Source organism: Hylaeus anthracinus, unplaced genomic scaffold (assembly GCF_026225885.1).
Source record: "Hylaeus anthracinus isolate JK02 unplaced genomic scaffold, UHH_iyHylAnth1.0_haploid 12002, whole genome shotgun sequence".
NCBI classification, from domain to species: domain Eukaryota; kingdom Metazoa; phylum Arthropoda; class Insecta; order Hymenoptera; family Colletidae; genus Hylaeus; species Hylaeus anthracinus.
Genome location: NW_026534349.1, coordinates 13,646,830 through 13,655,809, shown reverse-complemented (window position 1 = coordinate 13,655,809; position 8,980 = coordinate 13,646,830). Strand labels below are relative to the sequence as shown.

General features: G+C 34.1%; 1 long non-coding RNA gene across 3 annotated transcripts; it reads left to right on the top strand.

Annotated features, from left to right (window-relative positions):
• Positions 1-374: 374 nt before the first annotated feature.
• LOC128891725 (uncharacterized) lies at positions 375-5,342 on the top strand. 3 transcript variants are annotated; one of them, XR_008460898.1, is made up of 4 exons: positions 375-543; positions 618-766; positions 1,346-4,891; positions 4,961-5,342. It is a non-coding gene; the product is annotated as an uncharacterized LOC128891725 (long non-coding RNA). The 3 variants fall into 3 exon arrangements; XR_008460897.1 differs by having other exon boundaries at positions 2,965-5,342; XR_008460896.1 differs by having other exon boundaries at positions 1,346-5,342.
• The last annotated feature ends 3,638 nt before the right edge of the window (positions 5,343-8,980 follow it).

The following is an 8,980-nucleotide window of genomic DNA, read 5'->3' as shown; positions in this document are numbered from 1 at the left end:
TATTAATATTATTGAACCTATACATCTCTTCTGTACATGTACTTATTTATCTATGCTACATTTTGCATTTTGTTCTGTCAGAATATAGAAATTTCGTCGTAAACAATCAATTTCCTAGAGTATATGCACGAGTAATCGTTATCGTTCAAATTAGAAAATACCGTACTTTTCCAATACCGTGAGACATTCGTGAATTTATGTTTCCCCTAACGAAAGTCAAGAGTCCGAAATAATTTGTTTAATCACATGACGAATTTTAATTGCAGGCCGTTAATAATGATTTACGATAATTATAAAGTAAATGTTCAACGTTCCAAATGACGGTACGATAAGACCGACGATAAAGTCGCTTCGTTTCGTACTTTTACTTCATTTTTCACCAACGTGTTCTTTTCAAATATTCGCAAGTAGTTTTCATTAGATTTCGTACTCGATACTTGACTTCCTTCGCGATGAAGAAGTGCCGCAACGACGAATCCGCGTAATGGCTGCTGAGAATAACTTCTTCAAGAATGCTTTGTAGTTCATCTCGAAAGAAGCGAGGTAATTATAAAAGTAGGTCTTGTTGCAAGTATTTCTCGTATCTCTTAAGTCAGCCTTTCGTGTTACGTTAACAGGCACATCTCTTGCGGGTAGGCGCAAATACCATCGTGGCACACATTAAGGAGCTTCGTCGTCGTTGCAAGAAATTCAACACTTGTTGGCTCGTCATCAGTAGCAGCCATTGGAAACCATTACTGTCGAGACCACAATTATAATTTTCTCGGTGATACGATAAAAAAAAGTATTTACATACATAGTGCATGATACTAACATAGATCCGATATATTTTTATTTATATATTATAAATAAGGTCCTTTCAAAAACAAAGTCAACGAAGAATTTTAGGCTGTGCGATCACGTTACATCTTCAATTAAATTGAATTAAAAGGAGTATTTACTTTACTATTTAAAAATTGAATTCACGAAATTTGAATCACAAACCTTTATAAATATTTATGGAAACACTTTTATTTCGAGTTGAAAAATAGATTTTCTATTTGTTTTATATACTTCTTGCTTAAAATCTTTCAAATAACTCTACCATTTTTACTAGTTTGTGTTAATTATTTTAGCTGTAAAGTAAAATTCGTAATTTCAAAAGTTATATTAAAAAAAAAATTCTCCAAAGAAGGAGTGCTTAAAAAGAAGAAACCTTCCTATATATGTACTCTACATGTGTGTATATACAATTTATTTGAAAAAGGGATATAATTATTTCTAATATCGTGTCACGTGTTTTTTTTCGTAATTGAGTATCACGTTCTAACAATTACTTAAACTTGGTGATTTTTAATCGAAACAGGCTGCAGTAATTTCGGTAATGAAAAGTAAAGCGGAAAATTATTAGTCGATGTACGGGAACGGTTGCCCAGTCATCGCAAAAAGCGCACGCTACAACAGCTCGGCAGCTGAACAACTCTGGAAGCGATAATCTGCGCGACAAAGGCTCGTTTACCATATCTCTTTTAAATGAAAATTGAATTTTCATCAGGGATGCGGCTTTATACGTGTATGCTTACAGCGAACAATTTTCTTTGACATGGTTTGGAACGTTTTATTTTTTATCCGTATAGACTTTTTTACTTTTTTTTTTTCCCAACGATACATATCGGCGAATTCTATTATCTTTGTTCGAGCGCTTTGTAAAAGTGCAGAACGTTTGCACGGTAAAAAGTGTTCATTTATTGGAGGTAATGGTTTTTGAACCGAGACTATAGAGAATATAGAATAGTCGTGTTACTGTTGATTTAATATATATGAAATTAATAATTGTTCTGGAGATCGAATGTATCTTTTGCTTCTAAATTATACTTTCTGAGACCATTTTCAATTTCCACTTTTCTGGCTCACCTTCACATAAAGAGACTCGTTTCGATAAACTAGCTAATTAAACAAAATTGTTCTCTTAAATTCTACACGGATCTATATTTGTTAAAATTATCATTTTCTTTTCAATGTTATTTGAACCATTTGTATGTACAGTCATGGCTGATGTATGTACATATTTCTTAAACAATGAACTGTGTTATTCCAAGCTATGAGAAATAAATGACTTCATAAATTTTACAAAATTATTATGGACTTTGAAATAGATATGAGTCAATTTCATATCCGTTTGTGAGTCACCGAAAATATCGCAAAAATGTGAAGGTCAACCATAGTATAACATTCTCTTTGACTGCGAGGCGATTTTTGCTGGAAATTCTAAGAGACGTAGTGGTATGAATTTTAAAAAAATATCAGCTTATCGAGAATGACAAGGCGGAATATTTTTAAATTTAAAGTTTATTCATAGGACGTTTAGTTTTAGAGATAAAATTTGAAAACTTAAAAGACTTTTTGCCTGAGATCTCGTAATGGTCTGATCCTGTTGCAGTTGTCTTAATGAAAAAAAAGTAACAGTCAAACAAACGAATTAAAAAAAAATATCACTTTACAGAGAATGACAAAATGCAACCTTTTTATATTTACAGTTTGTTCATATGACGTTTAGTTTCAGAGATAAAAATTGAATCTTACAAGAACTTTTCCTTGAAATTCAATTTTTGCAACGGACTTCTAACATTCCAATTTTTATTTTAGAAACTAAGCGTTCTATGAATAAACTGTAAATATAAAAAAAGTTTCATCTCATCATCTCCTATAAGCTGATGTTTTCTAAAAATTGATTTAATAAGTATAAACATTTTTCTGACCCAATATCTCGAGGACGAATATATACGCCCTTCCCAGTCAAAGGGTTAATAAATATAACGAATATTGAAAGAATACTCGGATCGACTGATCAATTATTAACTTTTCTACAAGCAATAGTTCCTCTAATATGTCTAAGTTGTCGTCTCGCGAATTCGCTTAACAGCATTAATTATTTATTTGCGTTACAAATTAACACAGAAGCATGGATTTTATTCGGATATTTAGATGGCTGGAATTTGTCGCATAATTTTATTATCGTCACGATGCAGGATTGGAGTAAAATGCTAGCATCGTTCAATTAACGTGGATTATTGCAACTTAATGATCATTGACGCGAGAAATATACACAGAATGGACGTCGAATTTTCGCGCGATTAATAATTTTGTAGTGAAGTACGATGCATGCTCTTTACATACATAATTTCCGTAAAATGTAAAAGATACATTGATTCGTTAATATTAACGTTGTACACAATATTCTGTAAATTCCGAAAATTTCTCACAAACGATATATTTTCGCAGACAAAATAATTTTCTAGCATTTCAAAATTTAGACTTGGCATAGCCTAGGCGGGTCGTTAATCGGATGAAAAACTTTTGGCATCGTTCCCTCGTAAATCAATGACGCTAATGCCTGGATTACCGTGGACTAGACTTGTTGGGTGTTAATGCAACGGTTGTTGCGATATATGCAATAGAAGTCCAGTGAACCGCTCAAGAGAACTTAGCTTGTATTGTCTCGATTTACGTGAATATTCAGACAGTTGACGAAAAGAGTTCAGAACTTTCAACGCAGGCAATACTCGTCAAATGAGGCAAAAATGTCCTGATAAACATGAATTGAAAAATTACTATATGTAGAATTTTAAACAATTATCTGAGTTCTATCCGCCCTGAAAATTCTGAACTTCATTGTTTAACAATCTGTGCACACAAGTACACATTCTTTCAGGTACATTTTCGTCTGAAATTCATACGTCATTACTTGGACGCGTACAGGTGAAGATTTTGGAAGATATTTATGTACATCAGGGCATACTTACATGCTTTTTTATTACGAAGTTCAATCTAAATTCATCGCAACGACGAAACCCAATTTTGTGCTGCGTCTCGCAATGTGAAATAAAAGTGCTTCGTACTTTATTCGAGTGGCATGCCTTTTTTCGCTGAATGCCAACCACTCGCATGCAGAATTTTCGCTAAGAATACAAAACGAGGGGAATACTGAATGCCTAATCAATTCGTCCAGATTCTCCTTCGCCGGAACTTGCGTTTCGTTTCTTTACATTCGCCGATGTAGGGCTTGAGATTTATAATATCGGCTCTTTTTTTCTTAGAATTTTCATTTGCCACGTATCTTACGTATTCGAACAATTTTAATGTTACAATTACCAATTGTAATTCGCTCGAATGTACACCTTCGTTAATATAATTTGTTATTCAAAGTAGTGGCTTCCAAGTGTCTATGACATTTGCGTAAATAAAGACAAAAAGGATGAGCTCGTTAATAAATTTGTGTAGTATTAGTCATTCTGTAGACTCTGGTAAATTATTTGTAACTGTTTGTTTGTTGAATTTAATTACGAGTTTTTATCAACTGTGGAAAGAAAGAAGCATTTGTAATCAGCGGTCACTGATAGGTTTAATTGTAAACAGATGCAGTGATAAATATATAGATTAAATGTAAAGAAAACAAGAATAATTGCAATGAATAATGAAAAATTCTAATTCATAAATTACAAGTACGAACGATAGTAGAAAATCAGTGGTGCAGAGTGTTAGTCAACAAATCTAGTGGCGGTTTTACTAAATAAACCGCGGTCGACGGGACCGTAATTATTAATTACGTGTAGAGGAAGTGTTGCAGCGTTCTAGTAGGTGAATAATAGAAAACTTGTACGTTCCAGTTGCTTGGCGGAAAACCTTTTATTAATGAAGCGATTAAGGTTGGCTTGAACGTTTCAATCCTCTTTAATACACTTATTGAAGGCCATAGGACGATAACCATAGTGAATCGGACCCAGACAGATATCTGGATCATTTTTTGCGAGTATGTTGATACTACTGAGATACGTTGATCCTGCGAGTTTCACACCTGTACCTGTACCACTGTGTAAAAGTGGTTATCGAGTACTAATGCCAGCATTAAAAGGTATGCGAAATCGGTTAACAATTGCTGAATCTAACACTTCGAGATATATCACTAAAATTCGATGGACAGGAGAAGCAACACATGGAATGCTGAAACTAAACTATCAACAATTTTACTACTATTGAAATAAGTAAAGCGACGATATAGTGATACAGTGATCTTAAATACTCAAGCAACGCTTTTCTTTCTACTTGATTTACAAATTTGTGAGATTTTAAATTGTAAACGCATTTTTATCAAAATAAAGCATAGCCTATGTTACTTAGAGATAGTGAAGCTTTTTATTACTTATGAAATTTTTTAAAATCGGTTCAGTAGTCCCGCGGATTACGTCCTACATACAAACAAACAAACAAACAAACTTTACCTCTTTATAATATTAGTATAGATTTCAAATAATTGAATAATACTATGTGATTATACGACAATAAAGGACTAAAATATTATTTCATATCGAATATTAATAAGTGATATTAAAATACATGCCCTACATCTTTAAATAAACTACATCTTCTAAATTCCTAATAATCTGGATTCGTTGAACCCTTGATTTTCCTCTTCCCGAGCCTATGCTCTCCCAATAATCGAGCTTGGAATTTCACCGTAGCATAACACGGCGATTTCCATGTTACATTTCCCGTGATTGATTTCTGCCTGTTATTAATTCCAATACAGGGAAATATCGAAGGCGAATCAAAGACATATCCGGCTCCGATTTCTTTCCTCGATTTCTTCGCGGGATCGTTTCTGTCCCTCGTTCCGGTTTTGTCGGCGCCAGGGGCAGGGGGGAGGGGAAGGGTAGGTATCTATCGTCGGCAGGAAGCAATTCGTAGTTTTCCAATCAGAGAACGAGACAGCCGCGCTCATTTTCCGGGCAGTACGCGGCTTGCATTATATCCCGAAACCGGAAGCGGTCGATCAGAGTAAACCGCAGTGGGTACTCCGAAGCTGGAGAGAAGCTCGCGCACGTTCTTCCTTTCCGTTTTCCTTTTCCCAGAAGAACGCTACTCGTGATATTGTCTCCATTGTCTCTTTAATCGAGAAAATCAAGGTTTTTCGGTGGCCGGTATTTGTACACCGAAACAGTGAACTGGTTCTTTTGGTGATTAATAGCAAACGTTCCCGAGCGTGGAGGACCGACTGAGAGTGCCGCTTTCCTTTTATACTTATTCCGTGGTGCCAATTTCTACTGTCGTACTGTTTTATATCTACATTTAAGCGCAACCTCTTTTGGTATTTTGTCTAAACAGAGCTTCGTTTCTTTTTTTCGTCAAAATGAATATGCGAAATGAATTCGATAGTGGAATTGTATATATTTTGTTAAGATTTATTTGTTTATTGTAGCATCTGATTATAATCGGAGCTATTGGTGACCTTCGTAAGCTATACAGTACTGTATGTACAAAAGTCTTAGGTCACCATCTTAAGCTGACATTACACTTAAATAAATAATATAAAAGAGTATTGAAAGTGAAGTTTGTATTATAATATTTGTCTGAGATTATTTAGACGGAACTCGAAGGAAGAAATAGCCTAACAATGCATACGAACTGTTTGAGGTGTTACGAACCGAATGACAAAATATTCCGAGTGAAATAATTAAAGAATCTCATGAAAGTTGTTCGAGAAGAGTCGCTTGAGTCGATAGTACGATTAAGTCAGAAATAAGATATGTATAAATGTAAATGTAAATATGTAGCAAATAGGAATACATCCGTTTATGATTTCTAATCGTCTATGACCTCCAATTAAAATTCTGTCGAAATCAAGTGAGAATTTCATCGACTAATCGTTGAACAACTTACTGAACTTTTCGGAGTCCTACTTAAAGATAACCAGAAGTAGTACACTAACTGGAAAGGTGGTCACCGAGGCTCAACAACTATGCCAAAACTTCATCGTGAATCAATGAACTAATGGCAGGTAATGATGCTCGACGGAGCTCGGCCTTCCGCCCTTATAGCTATCAACCCTCCTCCCCAACAGCATCCATTCCCTATTGATTCCACCATGAAATCCACTTTAACGCTATTCCTGAGGCTAAGTGCCATCCTTGATTCAGCTTCTAAGATGCTTGGAGATTTTGATGAAGCAATTTCTATAACTCCGACCAGGTTAGCGTCCAAACTCTGCACCGTCTGCATTTCAATTACTTTTTAACCTCTTCAAGGGTGGATTATTTTCTGTGAAATGAACAATGGACGTGTCGATAAAATTGCATGTAAAATATTGTTTGTATAATCACAACTGAAAGAGATATTCCGGTGGGCTTGTTTAAGTAGACCACTCCCTATATTAGAAAACCAGAATATTACCAGAATACTAGAATATCAGTGAACCTCTTGGAAATGGGGTATAATGAAAGAATTGAATACTAATTTTATTAACTAAAAGTTTTGATTTTATTACTAAATGTCACGAATAAGCTGAAATCTTTTCTTAACGAGGTCCTGGTCAAGACTAACAAATGAACGTTATAAGTAAAAGGTAGAAAGAATTTCAACCTGTATACACACCAGTTTTCACACATCTGTTTAGGATCTAGGAAACTATATGAAAGGGTCCTCAATGGCAATTAAGAGGGCAGGCCATATCCTACATTTTCTCTTTACTTATTCTGCAGTGACAGATATATACATATATTTTCACTACATTTAATTTTTATAGTAAAACAAAACATTGAATCAGAGTAAATATTCCAACACTACCAGAGTCTCTGAAGTTGATAAAATATTTTGCTAATAATAACAAATCTATCATGTCAAGATACTCAGACGAGAGGATGGAATGTAACAATAAACAGTGCATACGGGAAAATGTCACTGATAGAAAAAGTATATCACAGCTCCTGAAATTTCTTATGAACACTAATCTTCTCCAAAAGCTTTAAAGCTCACAGTTGTCGCTAATAACCCAATTAGTGGTTGATGCGTCTTTAAGTGACTACCTAAGAGAATTTAAAAGAATGAATTCATTTTTCGCCAGCAATCGAGCAGCATTCATGCAATTATTACAAGTTCTAGAAGTATAATTTACTGTTCAAGAGACTTTTAGTTGAGTTCACAGGAATGATACTCATCCTTGATAACCACCTACTGTAATCGTACCTAACCAGTAGAACATTCCAACTCAAACTTCAAGATAAGTACACAGAGGTATGGGAATACCTATGCTTGGAGGATTTCTCAAGGACCGATACGTCTCGTATATTGTCGATATACATATATATATACCAACGATAGAAGATACAATGCTTTCAACATTTGCAGATTATACTCCGATAACGACTATGTACACAGATAGAAGGAATTTCCATAAATCTACTCCAATAAATCTCAAACGACGACTAACTTGATTTAAAACAGAAGAATATTTACCGGAGGAAAAGCGCCTTCCGTATTTTTAAACAATATCCAGATATGTGCAGCAACGTAACGGGTTTAGGTATTTACATCTAGATAGAAAACTAACGTGGAAATATAGGGGATATGAGAAAATAGAACAAGTCTGGAAAAAGGGGAACATGTACTGACGATGGGTTAATATTTCAAAACCGAACGGACAAGACAACCATTAACAGGAAGTTATAATGAAACCAATGCATAACAGTATTTCATTTTTTCAAGTATCAACTACCGATTTTATAAATCTCCCAAAAATGTATGTTGTAAAATAGCATCCGAAGGCTTTACACAAAAAATATGGTAATTGTACAGGAAATGTATCAATGTTTATACAAATTTATAACAGTACTTTTTTTTTTTTTAATATCAGCTGTCGATTTTAAAAATTCCAAAGAAATATATGTTGTAATATAGCATTCGAAAGCTTCACGCAAAACATATATGGTAATCATACGCGAAGTGTATAAATGTTTAAAAACGTTCATAGCAATTTTTTCACTTTTTTGAAAATATTTTTGTGATTCGATTCCTTTCGAAATTTGTTTATAAATGTGCCTTAACTATATGCACAACATAATTTTTATTGAACGATATCGGTCGAACCCATCAATAGTTATAAATAATTTTTTTACATATCGAATAATAATATTTAAATATTAAAGACTCATATTTGGCCAAATTACAA